The sequence below is a fragment of the Cervus elaphus genome, chromosome 24, assembly GCF_910594005.1.
Source record: "Cervus elaphus chromosome 24, mCerEla1.1, whole genome shotgun sequence".
Classification (NCBI taxonomy): domain Eukaryota; kingdom Metazoa; phylum Chordata; class Mammalia; order Artiodactyla; family Cervidae; genus Cervus; species Cervus elaphus.
In genome coordinates, this window is record NC_057838.1 from 25,147,446 (window position 1) to 25,173,041 (window position 25,596).

The window sequence follows — 25,596 nt, forward strand, 5'->3', positions numbered from 1 at the left end:
TTCATAACTAGTGATCCTATTAGATCCCTAACTAGGTAACACAGACAGGCAGTTGTAAGTGGCACTACAGCCATGGTGTTTCTGACCCTGCCGGAGCAGTCCACATTTTGCACAAGGCAAGGGCTGTATTAGCAAATTCCGTCTATGAAAAATATGTTGCAAACCTACATTGAGCTCATTTACTAATGGAGAACCTTCTGGACACCTCCCTGTGCCGAGTTCAGTGGGCTTCGCTTAAGAATAACCTGAGAATTACCCTGTTCTGCCTCTCGAGGTAATTTTAGCAATTAACAAATCTAGCACACCATTCTTTATTGTATCAGAAGTGAGGATGTAAACATGAATGAAGGTTTGTCTAAAACGCAAGTGTCCGGCTATAGGAGGGAGAGACTCATTTGGGAGAAGTTCTCCTGGGGACTTGGGACCCTTTATCAGAGGCCATGGAGTCCCATGGAGCCCACAGGAAAGATTCTGCACAAGGGCCTCACAAGCTGGTGTGATACTTGTTTCAAAATCCCTTTGGGAAGATTGTTTCTTTCTTTAGTGTTTTCATAAAGAAATCTATTGTAAATAGTTTTTGAAACAATGTCTAAAGGTTAATACTATAATTGCTTTTGTAATTTAGAAATAAAAAATAGCTTACTATATAACAGAGGGCAGAAGAAAAAGACTGTTGGAGAGGAAATTGAACTGGAAAAACACATGTAGAATTGACTTGGACAGAACTTAGGAAAGAGCAGTTAAAATATACACAAACATCTAGTTGGAATTAATACATGGAGGAGGAAAGTCAGCATCAAAGAGAAAGGCTTGAGAATTAATTTCTTATAAATCAATTCAAGGACATTCTGTCTGAGCTCAGTACACTCAGCCAGACATTTCTGTAGGACCAAGTCATGCAGCTATGGGCTGTGCATCTGAAGAGGCAGTAAAACACTTTTTATCCTTGAAAAGCTAACAAAATGCTTGGGTAGGATTAAAGTTGTTTTGCAAACATACCATAAAGAAGAAATACCATAAAGGTTTTGGTAACCATACCTCCATACAAGAACTACACTGGCTGGTCAGCAGGCTTCGTGCGTGCTCATTGTGTCCGGCTCTGACCCCACAGACAGTAGCAGCCCTCCAGGCTCTGACTGGGGTTGTGCAGGCAATTGGTGGATTGCCGTGCCTTCCTCCAGGGGGTCTTCCTGACACAGAAACTGAACCTGTCCCTGGTATTTCTGGGACTGGCAAGTGGGTCCTTGAGCACTAGCGCCACCTGGGAAGCCAGTTGGTGCGTCATGGCATTATTGAGTAACCATCCCTAACACCCTCGTGAGGTGAAAGTTGTGTCTAACTTTGCAACTCCATGGGCTGTACAGTCCATGGAATTCTCCAGGCCAGAATACTGGAGTGGGTAGCCTTTCTCTTCTCCAGGGGATCTTCCCAACCCAGGGCTCCTCCATTGCAGGCAGATTCTTGAACAGCTGAGCCACAAGGGAAGCCCGACACCCTCTTAGGGGTGTATATCAAAAGACCCATGCACACGTCGTGCACTAGGATATGTGGACAGAATGCTAATTAATATGCTACTGGTGGAAATGTAAACTGATAATATCTGCTATATATAACATTACAGAGCCTTCAGTTTATCCCAATCCTGGGTAAAACTGGAATTGAAGAGAGACATGTCCCACCATTCTGTGCAACACTGTTTACATAAGCCAAAGGAGGGAAGCAGCCACAATGTCCATGGACAGAAGAAGGGTAAGAAATGGTACCTGGATACAGTGGAATATTACTCAGAATGAAATAATGCCACACCCTGGATGGCCCTAGAGAGGATCATAGTAAATGAACTGAGAGATCAGCATCAAAAGGTGCTTATAAGTAGGATCTGAACAGTGGTAGTAATGAACTAATTCACCAAGGAGAAACACAAACTTTTGGTTACCGTAGGGTAAATCAGGAGTTTAGGATCAACAGATACACAAGCCTGGCATGCCACAGTCCATGGGGTGCAGAGTTGGACACAATTTAGCAACTGAACAAAAACTGAATACATATAAAGTTGATAAGAACCTGTGTACCACAAGGAACTTAATTCAACACTCAACCTACATGGGGAGGGAACCTGAAGAGGAAGTGATAATATGTATAAATGGACAAGATGGTGTACGTATACAACCAGCACCATAAAGTGACAACTCCATTTAAAATAAGGAAATCGAAAGTAATGAGACACAAGTTTTGGGGTATTTCCTTTCTGCCTAGGAACATGACTTAACAAGACTGGTCTCTAGAGTAACCAGCTGAGGCTAGAAAGAAATCCTGCCCCCTTGTGGCTCTTTTGGGTAGCAGCAACTTTTAAAAACCTGTACCCTGGACACGTAATATTCACAGGGCTTCTAGGGCTGTAAATGACACCTGCCCTGGAGTAGGTGATTAGAAAAGTGAAGAAAAAATTCAAATGGGACACAGTGTCAGGAAGCCAAGTGTCAGGAAGCCACTTTCAACAGGGAAATTTCCCTCTCACTTTTTAATTTTAATTAAACTATTTTGTATTGGGATATAGCTGATTAACAATGTTACAGTTTCAGGTAAAAGGTGAAGGGCCTCAAGAGCCATACATACACATGTATCCGTTCTCCCACAGACTCCCATTCAGGCTGCAGCAGAACACAGCAGAGTTCCCTGTGCTACACAGTAGCTCCTTGGTTACCCATGTCAAATACAGCAGTATGTACATGGCCATTCCAAACTCTATCCCTTGTCCCCATTCTTCCTCCTGGCAACCAAAAGTTCATTTTCTATCACTATTAGAAGAAACATATGAAAAGGAGCTCGACATCAGTAATTATTAATATCAGGGACATGCAAATCAAAACTGTAGCCAGGAATCACCTCTTGCCAGTCAGAAGGGCCATCATGCAACAGTCCACAAATAGGACTTCCTTGGTGGCGCAGTGGATAAGAATCCACCTGCCAGTACAGGGGGCACGGGTTCGATTCCTGGTCCCTGAAGATTCTATATGCTACAGAGCCAACTAACCCTACACACCACAACTGAGCCTGTTGTCTAGAGCTTGTGAGACACACCTAAGGAGCCCACGTGCCCTAGACCCATGCTCCACAACAAGAGAAGTCACAGCAATGAGAAGCCCGTGCCCCACTACTAGAGGGTAGCCCCCACTCTGCAACTAGAGAAAAACCTGTGCACAGCAATGAAGACCCAGCATAGCCAAAAGTCTACAAGCAATAAGTGATAGAGGATGTAGAGAAAAGGAATGCTCCTACGCTCCTTCTGGGAATGTAAACTGTTGACAGTCCATGGAGAGCACACTGTGGAGCTCTAAAAACAGCTACCTTGTGATCTATCCGTTCCACTCCCGGGTGTCTACAGGACGAAAACCAGAATTCAAAAAGACATGCAACTCACCACTCAGCGCAGCAGTAATTTACACAAGCCAAAAGAGGGAAGTAACCACCCATGTCCATGAACAGAAGAATGGTACCTAGATATAATGTGATATTGCTCAGGCAGAAAAGAGAGTGAAATAATGCCACTGGCAGCAGCGCTGGATGGATCTTGAGAGGATCATAGTCAGTGAAATGAGTCAAAGAGAAAGACCAGTATCATATTGTTTATAAGTGATAATCTGATCATTGGTAGTAATGAACTAGTTTACCAAGGAGAAACTCACTTGCAGAATTAAAACACAAACTTTTGCTTATCCTAGGGGAAAGAAGAAATCAGGAGTCTGGGTGTAACAGATACACAAATACATATAAAATTGATAAGGGCCTCCTGTATAGCACAGGGAACTACACTCAATAGTTTGTAATAACCTATAAGGGGAAAAAATCAGTAAAGGAACATAAATTTATGTATAACTGATTCACTGTGCTATACACCTGAATCTAAATTAATATTGGAAGGAAACTTTCAATGAAAAACAAACAAAAAAAAACTTGCTGGATACTGAAGAGAAAGCTAAAGCAAAGGTTCTTGAGTGGAATAGACCCCCTACAGGAAAAGAGTCACTAGTGAGTTTCACATTTTTTTGGTAGCTTTTTTCTTTTGGTCAACCTCTACTCTCCCCTAGCAGAACAGCTAAGATCTGGGTAGAACAGGGGCTGTTCCAAGTTGAAGATCAAGAACTACTTTGAAGCAATTTAATTAAAATTACTTGTAACCCCACTAGTATACACTGGCAGTCATCTCAGAGAAAGAAAGAATTGCATTTCCTGTGCTTGTCCTCACTGGTGTAAGGATGTCGAGCTAGTTATTCCAGTTAGTTGGTGTAAGGACTTGAAATTGTTCAAAGACAAAGGACTGACCACAATGGACAGCTTATGGTGGGCGTACAGTGACTCCTTTTGTCTTCTTCCTTCTCAAGGAACAGGAGCAATGCTACTAGAGTTCGCATTTTACAACCCTAAATTCCTCTTTTGGTCCCTTTGTGAGCTCAGAAGAGTCCAATAAAACTGAAAAAGAAGGGCATCTGTCTGGATAATTGTTCCTTAAATACTACCAAATACCTTCAAACACCAAAGAAATCTCAAGTCCAAGTCATCAGTAGAAAAAAAAGACATTGCAAGACAAAGTCACTTTGTGGGATACTTAATATCCAAAAGAAAAAAGAATTTGTAACCCACTGAAGGAATCAGGTAGCAAATTCTTCTGTCATCTGGAAACAGGCCTGGGACTGGTAGGATTAAGGCAATTAATTTGGGGCCATATATGGGGAGTTTCAAGTGGCCATCACAACCAGGCCTTCATGATTTTATCTCCCTTGCTTATTTTTATGCATTTGTCTATTTTAACTGTGGGTTTAAGAAACTGCCTTGTTGCACCTCCATGGTGACCAGTTCTTAGTGGTAGAAGGCACAGCCCTTGTCTGTCCAGGTCCTTGTCAGAAAAGCTTTAGGTAAAAGTGGACATGTCTAGCTAATATCAGACTGACCTTGAGAAACCTTGCCTAGGAGTTGAGTTTGGGGGCTTGGGACATCTCAGGGCCCTCATAGACTCACGTCATCCCTTCATTCCAAGTCACTGAGGTCACACGGTGTTCTGGCCATAAGCACACATTCTGTGGGCAAGGATTGACTGAGCAGTAGGCAAGTCCTCTTGAGCACTCACCCTTAGCCAATGGTGCAAAGAGCTTATGTTGGGTGAAAGCAGTGAGCAGTAGGCTTGTAAGCAGCTGTTTACAGGAAACCACCCTCAACAGACAGTCCCTTTTCCTGTCCCTTTAGCAAAGCTCTACTGGAACTTTTAAGTCGGGAATCCCCATGCTCTACTCATCTCCATCCCAAGCACACCTTTCAAATCTTAATCTCGCAACACCTGGCCTAAGAAGTCAAGAATAAGTAACCAGATCTCTTTGCCAGCTTCCCCTTCAGTAATCTGAACAAACTATGTGAATAAGAAAACATCTACAGGTGGAATTCCCTGGCAGTCCAGTAGTTAGGACTCTCTGCCCTCACTCCAAGGACCCAGGGTCACATCCCTGGTCAGGAAACAGATTCTGCCAAGATGCACTAATATGCAGTCATCTAATACTCAGTCATCTGAGAGGAAGGGCATTCCTCTCAGCTGGAGGAGTGAAAGGTTGGAGCAACATATCCTCACTCTCATTCCCTTCTGTATTTTCCCTGATGTCACAGCTCAGACACTTGCACAGAGTTCACCTCTAACCATTAAAAGGATGCCTTTTTGCCTTGGTGTCAACCAACCAGGGGGACAGTGCAATTGAAAAGAAACTTGATTACTATTGTGACATACAACAATTTGAGATTATCAAAAGAAATGATATAATTTACCAGGATAAAACTTGATTTGGAGGTAAATGGAGAAACAGTACCAAACAAAATGAAACGAAAAATCCAAAGGACAGACAGAATCCTGAAGAAACCCTCAAGTTTGGTCTTGGGGTTTTGCATATCCCAAAGACAAACACGGCACACGGGGCCCCAAGGTAATCCTGCCTAAACCACACATGGTTCAACAAAATATCATCCTCCTCTCACAGTTTAGGAATAGCTGAAGCATTCACCATATTTAAAGTCAGAAATTCAAGACAAAACACAAATGCTAGCATCCAAACAAATGAAAGAGCTGGCTCACAGATTGGGTAAAAGTCCAACAACTCTTCTCTGTCTCCAACAGGGCCCCCCAACTTGGCTATTCCAGACAAAATGTGCGAAACAGAGAGTAAATGAAGTCCCCAGCTGTAAGCACTGGAGCCACTTACCCTACTGAATCGAGCCCATTAGCTCCCGCATGTCGATTCCTTGCTCCAGTTGCCAAGTGCTGGGGCAGCCGGGGCTGCTTTCAGGAATTTTGAAGGGAAGATCTTCACGACAAGCGGTTCCTGCAGCTGCTAGGGCCTTAACCTGAAAATCCCCAACCAGGGCCAGCTAGTCACCAGTAGCGAAGCTCCTGCCTGGATGGCCAACAGCTGGTTCCAAGTACAAGCTTGTACCGCTCTTGGCAGGACAGGCGATAAGTTGAGAGACAGGCTGTCAGGGCAAGGAAGGGCGTCTTTAGCAGGAAAGCCAGCGCCCCACGGAGATGGTGGACTTGTGTCCTGAGTTGGAACTCAGCTTCCTTTAACCCACAGGCAATGAAATCAAATCTTTCTTGGTTCCTGTCGGCCTTCAAAGAGGGTGTGTTACTCTCTTCCCGCCTGCAGTCATTCATGGACGGATGTGGCCAAGACGGTTCCTGGGTGCTAAACAAAGGTATTTTAGCTTAATGCTTGTTATCTGGGAGGCAGGGTTCCCAGAGAAGGGCCAGAATGTCCAAGCTTATAGGCAACATCTGTTTCCCGATTAACTTGTATAGAATCCAAAGGTTTCTCCCTGTTACACGGGGACTGGGGAAGGAAGGACACTGCAACAGCTGTGGATGTGGGAATAGAACTGTTAAAATGTGTCCAGTGGGATGGGGTGCTCAGTCGTGTCCGACTCTTTGAGAACCTGTGGACTTAGCCTGCCAGGCTCGTCTATCCATGGGATTTTCCAGGCAAGAACACTGGAGTGCATTGCCATTTCCTTCTCCAGGACAGAGGGACTTGCCAAGTTGGAGATTCCCACCCTGCACTCTCAAAGATGAGCAGGACTATTTCCAAGAGATTCTCCAAGTGAGTCTGAGGCAAGGGGGTCTCTGTAAAAGTTTTTGGGAAACACTTCTTTAGAAACCGTAGTGAGGTTCCTGCAGGCTTGCTGTCTAGAGTGACAAGGTCAGGAAAAGAAATGGGGGTGGGAACTGAAGAGAACAAAGGGATTTGAGTATAGCATGTAACTCATCTGTTGCTCTGTAACAACCCGTCTCAAATCAACAACACATTTAGTGTTTGGTGGTTCTTTTCACAGGCTCAGCCGACCTGGGATGAATTTACTCACACACCTGGGGTAGGGGGGCCCGTGGGCCGGCTGATTCAGGTGGCCTCTCTCTCAGCTGCACTTTGAGGGTTCTGGGCCACAGTCATCTGTCAGAACAGTCAGGGTCTGCGCACACCCAGGCAGGTTCCGGGAGTAACAAACTATTCTCAAGTTTCCTCTTGCAACACTTGTGGTATCTGATTGGCCAAAATAAATCACCTATCCAAGCCCAGCCTCAGGAGGAGTTCCCCGAGTGTGGATACAGGAAGGCATGGGCAAACACAGGCCCCGAAGTCTACCTCATGGAGGAATGAGAAGAGGCAAAAGGCAACTCATATAAAGTAAAAATAAATAGGAGGTTCCTGAGACCGGGTGAGGCAGGGGATCTCGGCCCTGCCTTCAGGAGGAAAGAGGGCGGCCAAGGCACCTGGACAGCTCCTCTGGAGTGAGTGAGCTGGGAAAGAGCTATGGGCGCCTTTAGGCTGGAAGCCCGCTGCCCCACTCCTCCAGAACCTCTAAAACTGGAGCCTGTGCTCAAAAAGATCTGGGAAGAGCCACAGTAAGACGGGGAACTGGGTCCAGTCCAGGATCCCTCGCGGCTCCTGCGGGCGCAGGGCTGAGGCGGCAGGGGTCTCCTGGCTCTCAGTAGGCGCGGCCCCGGACTTAGGGGCCAGCGGAACCCCTTGCGGGCCCGACTCTCCCAGGGACGGTGCAGGGGCCTCAGTCTCCTGCACACACCAGTCCGGCTCCTTGCTGGGGGGGCACCCTTGACCTTCTGCTTGCAGATAGCAGGGCGGATGCTCAGGGGCGCCCTGGCTGTAGCTCATCTCCTGGCCTTGGCCCCTCTGTGGCTGGCAGGCTGGCAGACTCTGGGTTGGATTCCCCGACTTCAGGTCCTGGCACTGGTGGGAGGGTGTCGCCAGGGTTCTTGGCATTGGGCCCCAACTCCTGATTTCATTGGCCTCAGCTCCCTACCCTGGACTTAGGCAGAACCTCTCTGGTAACTATCTGAGGCTCCAACAGTCCCAGCCAACCCCCAACGGCCCCAGCCAATGCCCAACGGCCCCAGCAAGTCCCAACGGCTCCAGCCAATCCCCAACGACCCCAGCCAACCCGCCAACGACCTTAGCCAATCCCCAATGGCCCCAGCAAGTCAAAAACGGCCCCAGCCAATCAACAAGGGCCCCAGCCAACCCCGCTAACGACCTCAGCCAATCAACAAGGGCCCCAGCCAACCCCGCTAACGACCTCAGCCAATCAACAAGGGCCCCAGCCAACACCCCCCCCCCCCCAACGGCTCCAGCCAATCCCCAACGGCCCCAGCCAACTCTCAACTACCTTAGCCAATCCCCAACGGCCCCAGGAAACAACAACATCCCCAGCCCAAGGGCCCAAGCCAGTCTCCATAGGCTCCAGCCAAACCCCAAGGCCAGCACCCAGCCCCCAGAGGCCCCCTGACTCTGGATTCGGGCTTGAATCTTCTCCCCTTGGTGCGGTGGGTGCTGATACTGGGTGGGCTGCCTAGAGGAGGCAGTGTTTAGGGCGGCTGGAAACTGACAAAGGAAGATGGTCTTTAGGGTGTCCTATGCTGACGATAAGGGCGGCATGATGTCCTGGAGAGCTACCCTGAGAAGGTCCTGACTTTGGAAGCCTTTCTGGTTTCCTAGTGTGCTGCTGGACCTTAGAAAGAGAGGAAAGGGCCGAGAGAGACACCCCTGGGTAGGGAAGTATAGAGGCGACATCGTGAGGCCTTCATGGCCGGAAGAAGAGAGCTGAGGGGTCCCATCAGACGCGTGGTGTGGAGGGAAGTTCTGGGGACAGTGGGGGCAAAGACAAAGTTCCCAGGCAAGTCAGGGACTGGAAGCTGGCCAGAAATTGTGTGGGTGACTTAGGTGGGGGCAGGGGGAACACGACCTGGGTTAGGGGTGGCTCTTAGGGTGGAGAATGGCTGACACTTTTTTAAAGGTATAAACAAGTATGAATATATGTGACAAACTAGTCATTCTGATGGGGGAGGGACTGAAAGACATCCTAGTAGTTGGCTGTTCCCCTGCCCTTAACTGAGATGGAGAGGTAGGGGTGAAGGAAGTCAGGGAATGCTGGGGAGAAGGGGTGTGCCCAGGCCTCCTGGAGAGACGAATCGTTCATGAGCAGATAACCTAGGCCCAGCCAACATTCGCAGGGAGAGGTGCGCTGTGTGAACAGGGCATCAGAGAGGGGCTGGCTTCATTGACATAAATATGGAGCCAGGCAACTGGATGAGATCTGAGAGGAGTGAACTACAGGGCCAGGTAGAGAAGGAGTCTCAGGAGGTCAGGGGAGGGGAAATGAAGAAAATCCAAGGTAAAGTTGTCTTAAAGGCTGATGAAAAAAAAAAATAAAAGATCAAGTTTGGAATGAACATTTGGCAACATTCATGGAAATTAAATGTGATTATGTTTTTCTGGTACCTACCAGGAAACAGGAGGCATGTGAGGGCAAGGTGGAGAGGTGGGCAGCAGTCTATTCCCACTGGCGATAGGAGTGCGTGGTGCAGACTTTAAAGTCATCTCACTTAAAGCCTGCTAATTAATTAGCACCATGAGAAAGAAATTCTGAAAGTCCTTGATAAACTATTTCTTCCCACCATTCCCAACTGCTGCTGTATAGCCCTCCAGCTCGAGCTGGCACTGGGGAAAGCATTATTGCAGCGTTGTTTATAACAGAGGAACCTGGGGGGGTGGTGGTGGTGGGGAACCTTCATGTCCGCCCATAGGACAAAGGCAGAATCATAGATGATACCTGCATGTGATGACACAGGACATCCAGCAGTTAAAAGGGATTCACATACCTGTACATCTGAATAGATCCTAAAAACACTGCTGACAAAGCTCTATGTGTATGAATATATTCATCCCTTCTCTTATTAGGAGGAAATACCGCATGTGTATTAACGAACAAGCATACAGATCTAGAAATGTAAGGAACAGATTGGAGGTCTGCCCTGTAGCAGTTAGAATTGAGAAGGACCCCAGGGTTTGGAGTGGTATTAAAGAGAACTTGAATTTGGAGACTTGCTTTTTGTTTTTCTTTTAAAAGCAAATGTAAAGTTCAGTTCAGTCGCTCAGTTGTGTCCGACTCTTTGCGACCCCATGCATCGAAGCACGCCAGGCCACCCTGTCCATCACCAACTCCTGGAGTGTACCCAAACTCATGTGCATCGAGTCAGTGATGCCATCCACCCATCTCATCCTCTGTCATCCCCTTCTCTTCCTGCCCCAATCCCTCCCAACATCAGGGTCTTTTGCAATGAGTTAACTCTTCACATGAGGTGACCAAAGTATTGGAGTTTCAGCCTCAGCATCAGTCCTTCCAATGAACACCCAGGACTGATCTCCTTTAGGATGGACTGGTTGGATCTCCTTGCAGTCCAAGGGACTCTCAAGAGTCTTCTCCAACACCACAGTTCAAAAGCATCAATTCTTTGGCACTCAGCTTTCTTCACAGTCCAACTCTCACATCCACACATGACCACTGGAAAAACCGTAGCCTTGACCAGACAGACCTTTGTTGGCAAAGTAATGTCTCTGCTTTTTAATATGCTATCTAGGTTGGTCATAACTTTCCTTCCAAGGAGTAAGCATCTTTTAATTTCATGGCTGCAGTCACCATCTGCAGTGATTTTGGAGCCCCCAAAAATAAAGTCTGACACTGTTTCCACTGTCTCCCCATCTATTTCCCATGAAGTGATGGGACCAGATGGCATGATCTTAGTTTTCTGAATGTTGAGCTTTAAGCCAACTTTTTTACTCTCCTCTTTCACTTCCATCAAAGAGGCTTTTTAGTTCTTCACTTTCTGCCATAAGGGTGGTGTTATCTGCATATCTGAGGTTATTGATATTTCTCCCAGCAATCTTGATTCCAGCTTGTGCTTCTTCCAGCCCAGAGTCTCTCATGATGTACTCTGCATAAAAGTTAAATAAGCAGGGTGACAATATACAGCCTTGACGTACTCCTTTTCCTAATTGGAACCAGTCTGTTGTTCCATGTCCAGTTCTAACTGTTGCTTCCTGACCTGTATACAGGTTTCTCAAGAGGCAGCTCAGGTGGTCTGGTATTCCCATCTCTTTCAGGATTTTCCACAGTTTATTGTGATTCACACAGTCAAAGGCTTTTTGACAAATGTAATGTTACTGGTATAATTTAAAGTGATAAAACTGAAAGTTTTTTTTTAAGTACTTAAAATGAATAGAGGCCTAAGCCTCTCTACTCCACTGTTTAGAAAGTACATTATTCAACCCTCTCTGGTTTTTTCCATTGTCTTCAGCTCACTGTGGGGACGCAGCTGAGACACAGGGCCTCCGTGGGCGCTCTTCTCTGACCTCGAGTCCCACCCGCCCATGAAAATGCACCACTGCTTTTCAGACCTCCCCTCAGCCCTGCTGTTTCTGGGGACCCTAAGCAGAGAGTGGGAGGGTCCCTGGTGTCATTTGGAAACGGCTGCTGGGGGCAGGGTTCGCTTCCTGGGAGGGTTGGGGGTGTCTAACTCAGCCTTTCAGATGGACCTAGTACATGGGTCAGAGCCGAGGTCAAACTCAATGAGTGGCTCAGCCCTCCAGGGCCAGGCGCGGCCAGCTTCGCCTCCCCTGTGCTGGGCTCCGTGATGCACACTGCCTCCCTCGCCCCAGTGAACCTCTCCGGCCAACTGCCCAAGCTCAGGCCAGATGGTCAGACTCTCAGGCGGGCTGAGGTAGGACTCACAGGGATTTGGGAACTTCGGGCCCTTTCTGCTCTGCTTAGATTTACTATGTTTTAAAGAGGTTTTTGTTTTTTTTTTATTGCCCGTTTAAAATTTAAGTTTTCCTCCTGGCAATGACTTGCGAGCAATATGGGTCAGCTTCTTTAGTCCACATCTACTTTCTGGAATTTGTGTTGAATCAGTATATTGGCAGTGATGCCACCCTCTCCAGTCCAGTCCCTGCAGTGGGATTTGGGCTCGTTGATGACAGCCCCTCTGTCCACATGGGGACCCCCAATGACCACTGCAAAAGGCTGAGTTTTTTATGTTCTATATCCAGGAAAAAAGGGATAGAGGGGAGAGCTTCATGATTATAAACTGACCCTAGAACTTCCCTCCTGTCCTTTCAGAGCCTGGCCTGCACCCCTAAGTTTGTTCTTTCCCTTGCCTGGTTCTCTGGTTGGACTCCACACTCAAGCAAGCAGAAAGTCCAGGCTGGAGATCAGAGGCCCCCACGCTGGAAGAGGCGTCTACTGTCTCTGCCTGCCTTCTGCTCACCCACAGGCCTTTGGGAGGGAGCGTGCATGTGTTGGTCTAAATGTGTGTATGTGTGTTTGTCAGAGCAGCTGCCCTGGTGAGGCCAGTGTATCCAGCAGGGGATAAAAAAAAGAGGAAAAGGGGCTCCAATTAGCTGAGGGGCCGAGGATCCCAGATCTGGAAGTAACAGGAACCCCAGGAGGAGAAGTTTATCAAAATATAAAAAAACTTTACCCAGTGGTAATAAAAGGTCTCACTGGCAAATAGAGATCACTTAAACAAAGAAATTCACAATTACCAAAAACAGTTCAGTATTTTAAGACAACTTTGTTCTCTTAGAGAACCAGATTCAGGTTCTAAACCTTTAACATTCATTTTCTTAAAGAAATTCAATCTTATCTCAGCCAATCCTGAACATGCACAAAACTCAGTGTTCTTCCTCTACAAACCTTCCACAATTTTCTGTATCCATATTAATCTGTCCCGCACTTTCCTTTTCCATTCAGAAACAACCAGCTCAAGGACATCTTCCCCTTTAACAAAATGCATTTTCATTCCTCATACCTTAGGCTGGCACTGGGCACTGCAGCAGAGGAACATGTGGGAACACCTTCGTCTCCATCCAAAGGGGGAAGGCAGAATCAGATAAAACCTGTATGTGATGACAGAGGACATCCAGCAATTAAAAGGAATTCGCACACCTCTACATCCAAATAGATCCTAAAGACACTGCTGAAAAAACCGGAAATGTATGAGTATATTCACACTGACCCCTCCTAATATTTCACATGCACTAAGGAATAAACATACAAACCTAAAAGGAATGAAAACAGGAGATCTGCTCTGTAGCAATTACTACCGAGAAGGACTTGATTTGGGCCCTGGAATTGGGAATGGTGATAAAGAGGACTTGAAGTTAAAAAAAAAAAAGACAAATGTCAACTTAATGGTATTACTAAGTGATATAACTGAAAGTAAACAATTTTTTCCTAAGAGATATGATGAGTAATGACCTAAGCCTGTTTCCTCCGCTGTTTAGAAAGTAAACTATTTTATCCTCCCTTGTATTTTCCTTTATCTTGTGGATAATTGCAAATTCATACCAATCAGGTATTGTGAACAACAAGCAGAAATGATAAGTTCTGAAATATTTGAAAGCTGGGACTCATTGCACCAAAAAGAAAATCCATAGAATTTTTTTTATGCTTATTAAATGAGGGTGGGTATATTTTAGATAGTCTGCTAACTTCTGGATTGCTGGATTTTGTAATTATTTTTGTTAACATAATAAAGACTTTGATTCTGGCATGACTAAAATGTGCTAGTTAGGATTTTGCTCTGAATTTTCAGGCTGGAATCTGGATTGTATAATGAAAGGCAGGTTTTTCACCTAAAGCAGTGTTGAAATGTGTTGACTAATAAAGATATCCCTCAGTGGGAATTAGCTGCGTTTTCTTAATCCCTTGACTCAGTATTTACAAGTTTCTCCGGTAAAACTATCCCTCTCCCTTAGCAGGGGAGGAAAAGATGAGCCGGAACTCAAATCTAACAGGGTCTGGTAAAGCAGCTTAAGTAAAGGATGGTATTTCTTCAAAAGCTTTTGCTTCTGTTTAAAAATATGAGATTTTACTCCATAATACATGTGAGTAAAATTGACACTGCATGCAAATGCATCATTTTATTCCTGAAACCCCAAATACCCCTGGGGTCCTCTATGTTCTACCTCAATAAACACAACATGAACATATTTCAGAAACTGTGTGCGGAATCCTAATGCGTGTGTCTGACTCTTTGTGACCCCATGGACTGTACCCTCCAGGCTCCTTTGTCCATGGAATTCTCCAGGCAAGAATATTGGAGTGGGTTGCCGTGGCCTCCTCCAGGGAATCTTCCCAACCCAGGGATCAAACGCGTGTCTCCTGCATTGGCAGGCAGATTCTTTACCACTGAGCTGCCTGGGAAGCAGTTCCCACTGTAGAGAGGGCTCAACATTTCCCTCACGGGGTGAGCACGCCTTTACTGCAACAAGGAAGTAAAGGCTTTAACTGACAGGTAGCCCCGCTATTTAATATCCACCCAAAGTAGGGCTACACTTTAACTTCAGCAAAACGAAAGTCATCATTTTTGGTCTGCCGTCCTAAGTCCCTTCAGTCGGGTCCAACTCCTTGGGACCCCATGGACTGTAGCCCACCAGACTCCACTGTCCATGGTATTCTTCAGGCATGAATATTGGAATGGGTTGCCATCTCCTCCTTCAGGGGATCTTCCTGACCCAGGAAGATCCTGGGTCAAACCCGCATCTCCTGTGTCTCCTGCATTGGCAGGTGGATTCTTTACCACTGAGCTACCTGGGAAGTCCCACAGAATCCTAATGTTGTTTGAGAATTTACAAAACAGAGCTTAAACACTTTATTTAAAATGGGGATAGAAGAAACTGTCTTATTATGTAACTTTAAACAATTCTTAATAGAGGGAGAGTTCTATTTTTTTCCCCAACTTCACTGAATTTGCAGACAAGCTTAGCTGGTGAATTTGAAACAGAAGCAAAATCTTATGACAATTTATATTTTCAAAATAATGAAGTACCAGCTGAGATCTTTCCTACAATGCCAATTTGGATTACTGAATATCAACAACAATCACAAATGAATCATCTTGTTAGCTATGGAATTACTGTTGAATTGTAGGCATGATAATAGCATTGTGAGCAATTTTAAAAAGTCATAATTTGTTAGAGAGACAGTACATTGTACAGATTTGTGGGTGAAATAATGGTTGAGATTTGATTTGGAAACTTCTAACCCATCCTCAGTAAAAAAGGAAAGAAAAGAAAAAAGTGAATGTGGGTGGAGGAGAGGGTGAGTGAGGATTAGGTATAAATGAAACAAGAAAGGCAAATGTCAACAGTTACTGAAATTAGGTAAAAAAAATAAGAGAACACCCCCCCAATTTTGTGTATATTTAAAAGTCTTTATAATAAAGATAAATTAACAAGTTATGTTGAACATTGTATTTCATTAAAATTTACTAAGAAAAAAATAGATTTAACCAATATCAAATATTTAAATAAAAATACTGACCATAAAATACAGCCTGCACAGCGGGTTTTCTAAAATACTTTGTTTTCAACCAACCAAAGTATTTGTTGGATCTTGGTTTTCAGACTTGTGTGTGTCTTTTTAAATCAACCACTGCAGTTAAATAATTTTCAAAATGTTAATAATTTGTGAAGAGATTTGAATCCCATGTCATAAAATGATTATGATTGTGATTTGCTCTGCTCAAATCTGTACAAAGGCTGATGACACTGGTAATCAGAATGCAAAATCATACTTTCTGATTAACAAAGACACTGCAGATGTAGAGAGAGGCCACAAGTTCCTTATTTGCAAGCCTGGATGCTCTGCCTTTCCATGTTCAGTTCTTCCGACTGCTGGTTCCAGAAGACCAAGTCTGCAGCCTCACACGGGAGGACTTACCTGCTTTACTTGATCCCTGGAATTAGATATGCACTTCTTTGTAATCTCCGAATGGTCAAGCATAAAGTTATTTTTCTTTAATAATCAAAGAGAATGTTACATATTTATGCAATGTAGTTTATGTATACACCAAATATAATTTTATAGTATTTGTACAAATTGGTACAATCTGTTTATATTATTTTAAAAAAGAGAGTATTTCTTGAAGCAAATAACAGTTGAGTGGCCGGGCTAACACTTTCATACAGAGATGTCCCGGGTTTCAGCAAATGTCAATGGACTTGTTAGAGCAGAAGCTGCTCTTAGGAACAAGGCATCTGATTTGACAGCAAATGCTTGGCTAAACCATGCCAAACTTCAGGATGACCTGGGGCTAGGCTGGGGAAATGTGACTTCTCATACAAGGTAGACACAGACTTCAAGTCCAATGAGAGCCCCGTTAGATGAAGGAAAAGAGGGCATGACTCACGGGAAGACTGTCCTGTGGTCTAGCCTTAGATTGGGTCCCCCCAGGAGCAGACGCAGGCACAAGGACTCCCAAGTAAGTTACCAGGGCGGTGATGGCAGGAAGCCCACACATGTAGGGAAGGGACATGGGGCTGCAGCCACTGGGGACTCGGAGGCAGCCCAGAACACAGAGTATCTTGGGACTTCGCTGGTGCTTCAGTGGCTGAGACTCCCAATGCAAGCGGCCCAGGTTCAATAACTGGTCACGGAACTAGATCTCACATGCTGCAACTAAGAATTCGTATGCCACAACTAAAAAAACAAAACAGCTAATCCCACATGCCACAACTAAGACTCAGTGCAGCCAAATAAGATAAAAAATAGAGCACAGTGTCTCAAAGAAGGATGATGGGGTGGGGAGAATTAACAAGTTTCTTGGGTTTAATGATAATTGTGATTTCTTGAAACTTCAAACACTGAAGTTTCTGGTGCTTCATTCTCAGAGTATTTTAATGGAGTTCAAACTCATTTACAAAAATGATTAGGGATATTTAGTTTGATTTATGAAGTAGTTTTTCAAAGGCTCAACCTTTCCTAAAATCTGATGCTTAGCAGCAGATTTCAAATAAAAAATAAGCACACTTGGAAGGGCAGTCATTTGGGACTTGCTGGTGATCCAGTGGCCAAGACTCCATGTTTCCAATGCAGGGGGCCTGTGTTCAATCCCTGGTCAGGGAACTAGATCCCACATGCCACAACCAAGAACTCACATGCTACAACTAAAGATCCTGCATAGCACAACTAAGGCTTGACACAGTCAAATAAATAAATATTGAAAGAAAAAAAAAGTGGCTATCATGTGATCTAAACTGAGCGTCACTTCACAGCGTGCTCTGTAATTTCACGTCCAGTAACTGCGCCTGTCAAACTGCCTGCCATTCTATGATGTATATCCTTCTTAACATTCTTCTGAAGTGGACGCTGATGCTTTCTCACATCCACAAAGATATTTCTCACGTCCACAAAAGATTTCTCTTTTGGGGGTGGGGAGTGTGGGAGGGTCACTGACATCATCACAGAGTCCACAGCGGCATATAAATGCTTGTACAACTTTTGTGCAAGCTACACATTCGTCACCAACTCTCTGGAGAAACTGAGATTCAACACAGTTTTCTATTAAACCTTGGCTTTCATCTATTTGAGCTCTTGGTCATCAAAAACTTTATTGCAAAATGCAAAAACCACTGCCAAATAATTAAACAGTTGTAGCTTTATATCATACAAAGAAATTTAAAAAGCACTGCGGCTAAAACCATCAGACCGCTCTTTGTCACCGTGCATCTGGCTGGTACTCAAGTCCCCAGCAGAGGCAGCAGCTTGGGGTACTTCTCTCACCATCTGAGACAAGGAGGAATTGACTGGCCCCAGCTGGTGTCCCAGCTCTCTATAATTTTAGCAAGCGTCCTGAATGCTGTTCTCGACAGGGAGGCATTAGTTAAGCTGCTGTGTTTGGAAAGAGAGCTGGTTATCAGGGGTCATCTTTCAGACTTTAGCATGTCTAAGTGAGAGTCCCTTTCACTGCATGCCTGTCTCACACCCCAGCAGAAGAGGTCATGGCAGAAGCAGACATATAGGCTGGAGGCCTACTGAACTCGTCCTGGCTTATTCCAAGGTGGTGATTAAAGAGAATACTTTATGGAAAAATTAAAAATGCAGACAAATGATAAACCAGAAGGGACACAGGGAAAAGAGACACAAACTAGGCCTGCCCAGGCCCACGGGGGTGTGAGTTCTCCTGTTAGGCATGTCACCCAGATCAGGCTGCTTGTGAACGTTGGTGGAAAGAGGAAGCTGCTTTGGCTAACATCTCACCATTTCTGGGCTTCCCTTGTGGCTTAGCTGGTAAAGAATCCACCTGCAATGTGGAAGACCTGAGTTCGATCCCTGGGTTGGGAAGATCCCCTGGAGAAGGGAAAGGCTACCCACTCCACTATTCTGGCCTGGAGAATTTGACTGTATAGTCCACGGGGTCGCAGAAAGTCAGACACGACTGAGCCAATTTCACTTTCACCATTTCTGCCAGGCTGCAGTCTAGAAGAATCCCATTCCCAAGCCAGTAAGAATAGGCACTTCTTATTCCATACATTATATCACCATCCTCCTAGCAGTGATGACCTTCCTGCTGTTTCCATTGACTTGGTCTGCCTGCATCCCTGGTACACAGCCAGGCAGACCCAACCTATTACAGACATGTTCCCAAGATCAATGAGAACCGATCCTGAAGTAAGGGAGCTGGCCAGAACCTCTGAAGACAGACTTTTGAGGGACTTCCCTGGCTGCCCACTGATAAAGAATCTGCCTTCGAATGCAAAGGACGTGGGTTCAAGCCCTGGAACGGGAACTAGGATCCCACATGCCGCAGGGCAACTGAGCCTGCCCACCGTGACAAAAGATGCCACAGTGAAGATCCCACATGCCCCATCTAAGACCCAACACAGCCAAAGAGAAATAAGTATTCTTAAAGACAGACTTTTGATAAAAAGGACATTGGATTCTTTTCAGGGGTGAACTATTTTCGAAGAGAGAAAATGCAGAGTGAAGTTAAGTCAGAAAGAGAAAAACAAATACTGTATATTAATGCATATGTGTGGAAGCTAGAAAAATGGTACAGATGAACCTATTTGAAAGGCAGAAATGGAGACACAGATGTGGAGAACAGCTGTATGGATAGCAAGCAGGGGACGGAGGGTGGAATGAGGGGGAGGCTGGCACTGACATATGTATACGCCGCACTTCTGTTCTTTGTGTTTTTCATACTGTTGCTCTAGGAGGAAACCCAGGGCTCTTCAGAGTCACTGCAGAGGTTCCACAGACAATACATATTTTTCTAGTAAAAGAAAGACAGTCTTCTTGTGGTACACCCCTGCCATTTTATGTTTTATATCAGAAATTCTTGAGCATCTCGGTTCAAGGAGCTTTTAGGGTTTCTGTAATTTTTTTCACAGCACCCATAGGCCAAAAGAAATCCCTAACAGTCCTTTTCACGGGGAAGTTAGACCCAAATAATTTCATTAGAATTTATGTTCTCAAAACTACGTAGCAATTTGAAAATACACATAAACTGAAAAAAACAGAAATTCCCTGGTGGTCCAGTGATTAGGACTCCACACTTTCACTGTTCAGAGCCTGAGTTTGATCCCTGGTCAAGGAACTAAGATCTCACACGCTGTGGTGAAGCCAAAAAAAATTAAGAGAAGGAACAAAAAAACACCTATATTTTTATTCTTAGAAACTACAAGTACCTACTTGCATGCAGGAGTTGAATTGTGACAATGCCATTCTCAGATCTTGTTCCTCATGGTTCTCTTGAAATACTTGCTTTTTATCACGCAAACATCTAAAAATCCACACTTATAAAGAATATGATATCATCTAATAAAACACAATACAGCAAATTTCCTGGCCGTCCAGTGGTTAGGACGCCACGCTTCCACTGCAGGAGGTGCGGATTCCATCTCTGGTCAGGGAACTAGAATCCTGTAAGCCACGCAAGTGCAGCCAAAATACCAAGCAATATGAAAATCGCAGTACAATGGACTATTGAAATGGTGAATTACCTCAAGCTGTTGGCCCATGGATATCAGACAGAGGTCCAGTATTGTTGAGTTTTTCTTGACATTTTAAATATTCCATGGCACTCTGTGAGCCTGCTGTGCATAGAAGGGATTCCTGCAGTGTTTGGAAACCATGGGTTTTATATATAGAAGTGCTGGGTGACATGTTATCTGGGACCCTGCAGTGGCCCATTACAGCTTGTGATTTTAACCAGAATCCTGTCAAGTCAGTTTAGTTACAAATGCCCTCCTTATCCTTGATAGTAGTTTTCCATCCATCAACTCCTCCAATCTGCTGCTTTGGTATTTATCCGCACTTGTCCATTTTGTATTTGGAGTTGAGCCCGGTTTTATACTGCGGCCTCTTTTCTCCTACTGCAATAGTTCCTGAGTAAAAGCTGGTTTTAACACTTTAATTACTATTTAGCTTGGGTTTTCTTTTACACATCACAACAATGCATTCTTATTCTGAATCTCTCCTTCTGCTAGAATCCTTGCTTATTGCTACCCCATGTCCACTCTTTCCATTTCTATTGGTAAGATTACAAGGGGTAATACAATCGATCCATGGTTTGGGTCCAGAAAGTTGAACAGAAGAAGTGTGTCTTCTAAAGAGTGACTTTTAACACAGCAACTTGGATAAAATCCAGTCCTTTAAGCAGAGGACATAATGTACATATAGGTCACTGCTAGCCAGAACACAATTGTGATTGAGTCCAAGAGGGGAGAGAGAGAGAGAGACATTGGGTGTGGAACTTGGAAACACACAGAGGCTTTGTGTGAATGGCTGGGAGCTCAGTGGGCGTCGTATTCCTCTGATTACTACTGAACATTGGGGACAGTTCAAAATGGGTAAGGTCCAGGTCAAAGTCTCGGAGGAGACAGATATGCTCTGAAAGTGAGGACTGAAGGGTAAATGAAGAGACATTTCAGTTTGTCTCTCTCTGATTTGATCAATTCATTATTATTTATCCTGCAGTAATATAATGGTTTTACAGTTATTTATAAAGGCCATTTTTTTTTTTCATATTTCTACAGGAAAAATAGCATTGCCATTAATCTGAATGTCTGTCTCTAGTCTATCTTTTACAACACATGCTTTGGGACATAACTTTGTCAGGTACACAACTGTCTAATTGTGGATGTGACTTGTGCACATTTAACCTGCTAAGAAGAATATGGAGGCATCCTCCTCTCATCGGTGTCTCTCCTAAGGTAAATTTTTCTACAGATGATTCACTCACTTTGTATTAACATTCAGTGATGGCCAACACAGTATTCGCTAGATCCTCTTAACTCCTTTAATGTCTGACTCTATGTGCTGACATAAAATAGTATTATGTTTCATTGCTAATCAGTATGAATTTATTTTTAGAGTGATGAAAATGTTACATAATTAGACAGTGACAGTGCTTTCACATACCTGTGATTTTATTCAGTTCCGTTCAGTCGCTCAGTCGTGTCTGACTCTTTACAACCCCATGGACCGCAGCACACCAGGCTTCCCTGTCCATCACCAACTCCGAAAGCTTGCTCAAACTCATGTCCATCAAGTCGGTGATGTCATTCAACCATCTTACCCTCTGTTATCCCCTTCTCCACTGCATTCAATCTTTCCCAGCATCAGGGTCTTTTCCAGTGAGTCAGTTCTTCGCATCAGGTGGCCAAAGTACTGAAGTTTCAGCTTCAGCATGAGTCCTTCCAATGAATATTCAGGACTGATTTCCTTTAGGATGGACTGGTTGGATCTTCTTGAAGTCCAAGGGACTCTCAAGAGTCTCTCCAATACCATAGTCCAAAAGCATCAATTCTTCGGTGCTCAGCTTTCTTTAGAGTCCAACTTTCACATCCATACATGACTGGAAAAAACAGCTTTGACTAGATGAACCTTTGTTGGCAAAGTAATGTCTCTGCTTTTTAATATGCTATCTAGGTTGGTCATAGCTTTTCTTCCAAGGAGCATGAATCTTTTAATTTCATTGTTGCAGTCACCATCTGCAGTGATTTTGGAGCCCAAGAAAATAAAGTCTCTCACTGTATTGTTTCCCCATCTATTTGCCATGAAGTGATGGGACCAGATGCCATGATCTTAATTTTTTGAATGTTGAGTTTTAAGCCAGGTTTTTCACTCTCCTCTTTCACTGTCATCAAGAGGCTCTTCAGTTCCTCTTCACTTTCTGCCATAAGGGTGGTGTCATCTGCATATCTGAGGCTATTGAATTTCTCCTGGCAACCTTGATTCCAGCTTGTGCTTCATCCAGCCCAGCATTTTGCATGTTGTACTCTGCATATAAGTTAAATAAGCAGGGTAACAATATACAGCCTTGATGTACTCCATTCCCAATCTGGAACCAGTCTGTTCTTTCATGTCCAGTTTTAACTGTTGCTTCTTGACCTGCATACAGATTTCTCAGGAGGCAGGTAAGGTGGTCTGATATTCCCATCTCTTTCAGAATTTTCCACAGTTTGTTATGATCCACAGTCAAAGGCTTTGGCATAGTCAATAAAGCAGAAGTAGATGTTTTTCTGGAACTCTTTTGCTTTTTCTATGATCCAGTGTACGTTGACAATTTGATCTCTGGTTCCTCTGCCTTTGCTAAATCTAGCTTGAACATCTGGAAGTTCTCAGTTCACATACTGTTGAAGCCTCGCTTGGAGAATTTTGAGCATTACTTTGCTAGTGTGTGGAATGAGTGCAATTGTGCGGTAGTTTGAACATTCTTCGACATTGCCTTTCTTTGGGACTAGTATGAAAACTGACATTTTCCAGTCCTATGGCCACTGCTGAGTTTTCCAAATTTGCTGGTATATTGTGTACAGCACTTTAACAGCATCACCTTTTAGGATTTGAAATAGCTCAACTGGAATTCCATCACCTCCACTAGCTTTGTTTGTAGTGATGCTTCCTAAGGCCACTTGACTTTGCACTCCAGGATGTCTGGCTCTAGGTGAGTGATCACACCAGCATGCTTATCTGGGTCATTAAGATCTTTTCTGTGTAGTTCTTCTGTGCATTTTTGCCACCTCTTCTAAATATCTTCTGCTTCTGTTAGATCCATACCGTTTCTGTCTATTATGCCTATCTTTGCATGAAATGTTCCTTTGGTTTATCTAATTTTCTTGAACAGATCTCTAGTCTTTCCCATTCTATTGTTTTCCTCTATCTCTTTGCATTGATCACTGAGGAAGGCTTTCTTATCTCTCTTTGCTATTCTTTGGAACTCCGCATTCAGATGGGTATATTTTTCCTTGCCTTTAGGTTCTGTTCTTCTCTATTTGTAAGACCTTCCCAGACAACCATTTTGCCTTTTTGCATTTCTTTTTCTTGGAGATGGTCTTGATCACTGCCTCCTGTACAATGTCACAAACGTCCTTCCATAGTTCTTCAGGCACTCTGTCTATCAGATCTAATCCCTTGAATCTGTTGGTCACTTCCGCTGTATAATCGTAAGGGACTTGATTTAGGTCATACCGGAATGGTCTAGTGGTTTTCCCTACTTTCTTCAGTTTAAGTCTGAATTTTGCAATAAGGAGTTCATGATCTGAGCCACAGTCAGCTCCTGGTCTTGTTTTTGCTGACTCTATAGAGCTTCTCCATCTTTGGCTGCAAAGAACATAATGGATCTGATTTTGATACTGACCACCTGGTGATGTCCACGTATAGAGTGATTATATTAAATATTAAATGTCTCTAAATTTTACACTTTAAAATCATGACTATTACAGTATGTAAATTATGTTGTTGTTATTTAGTTGCTAAGTCATGCCTGACTCTCTGTGACCCCCCAGACTGTAACCTGCCAGGCTCTTCTGTCCATGTGATTTCCCAGGCAAGACTACTGGAGTGGGTAGCCATGCCCTCCTCCAGAGGATCTTCGCAACCCAGGGATCGAACCCAGGTCTTCAGTATTGCAGGCAGATCCTTTATTACTGAGCCACCATATCCCAATAAAAACTCTATCTATCTATCTATCTACCTACCTACCTACCTACCTACCTATATATTTGGTTAAAAGTGACAGGTTAACTATACAAGCTTATTTATCTACTTTTATCCAAAAAATTTTACTAAAATTATAGTACAATATTTTTTAGAAGGTAAAGAATGATTTTTTTTAAACTCTCACAGGGGCAGTAGAGAATTTTTTAAAAGGTTTTAACCCATTAAACAAAAGATGGGTGATTATAACGCAATTTGGGAAAGTAGAAATGAGTGGAGGGCAGTAACTGGCTTGGCTGTCCGGAGAAGCAGGGGCCATGCCAGAAAAGTCATGTCAAAAATATGTGTCAAAACACCACTCGTCTCCAGGCTTGGGGTAGCAGGCAGAGCAGAAAGTGCGGCAAGGTGTGGGGAAGGTGCATGTTCTGAACAGATTTCCAGGTTTACTGCACTGACCTGCCCTGGTTCCAGGAAGTTTATTATGAAGAAATTTCTAGACTCAGAAGCTGTGGAGAGCAGGGTGATGGGCAGGGCTTAGAAAAGGGAACATCCACATACTCCTATGTGCCCCTTGCCTGCCCTGATCACAGAATATCAGTGGTAAGATACTCCCACTCCCCCACATTCCCTACCCTGCCAGTCTGGAAGACAGACTGCTCTTTGCTGAAGAGACTGAATGACCAAACGGGAAAACCTTCCAGCTACTTGGATTCTGAGGTCTGCCCATGCGAAGGCCAGCATGTCTGCCCATTCCACTGCTTGTCAACGAGCCCTGGGCTTGTACTTGGAGTCAAGAGTCCTGTGACCATCCCAGTGCTCAGAGCCCATGCTCTTAACCACCCCACTCTACCTGGCCCTCAAACACACCCACTGCGGCACTTGCAGAGCCCTGGCCTCAGAGCAGGAGCCAGTGAGCATACATTTATAACTCCTTACTCAGAGACACATGTTTAACTAGCCATGAAGTTGGTGTACAAGGAGATTTCTATTGGATGTTTGCAGTCCAACAGGTTGCCTTTTCAAGGTTCCCTGGGTGATTCTTTTTTGCATACAACAGACAAGAGTCTAAAAGGAAACTTGATGGCAATGTTGGCCTTTATAACTCACCATCAAGCGTCATGCAGGGAGCTCTGGGAATTTAAGAGGCAAGGCTGCTATTGGTTGGATTAGTTTCAGAAGTGATCTTTCCTCTTTCAAATCAGTTGTGTGTAGTTCTTTTTTTATTTTTTTTGTGTGTAGTTCTAAGTACATAAAACGAACTTTTGCAGAAGCACAGGCTTATAGGAACCATGAAATTTAACAGAGGCACAGAGCTATAGGACTCAATGGTATGACCCACAAGTTACAGGACAATGATAAGAAAATGCAAATGTCTCAGACTGAAGTCAATATTACCATGTTAGTTGCATGAGATTCATCAGTTACAGAAATCAGGTACCAAAAGAGATGATCTTTTTCAAAAGTTTGCATAAATTTGAATGTAACGGGTAA

At 44.2% G+C, this 25,596-nt stretch overlaps 1 long non-coding RNA gene across 1 annotated transcript in view; it reads right to left on the reverse strand.

The window, feature by feature from the left end:
- Positions 1-6,473: 6,473 nt before the first annotated feature.
- The window catches only part of LOC122682646, a 94,621-nt gene continuing 75,498 nt past the window's right edge, over positions 6,474-25,596 (reverse strand). The window contains exons 4-5 of the long non-coding RNA XR_006337464.1: positions 13,190-13,277; positions 6,474-6,719 (exon numbers count right to left, since the gene is read on the reverse strand). This is a non-coding gene — a long non-coding RNA (uncharacterized LOC122682646). The remainder of the gene's footprint in view (positions 6,720-13,189; positions 13,278-25,596) is intronic.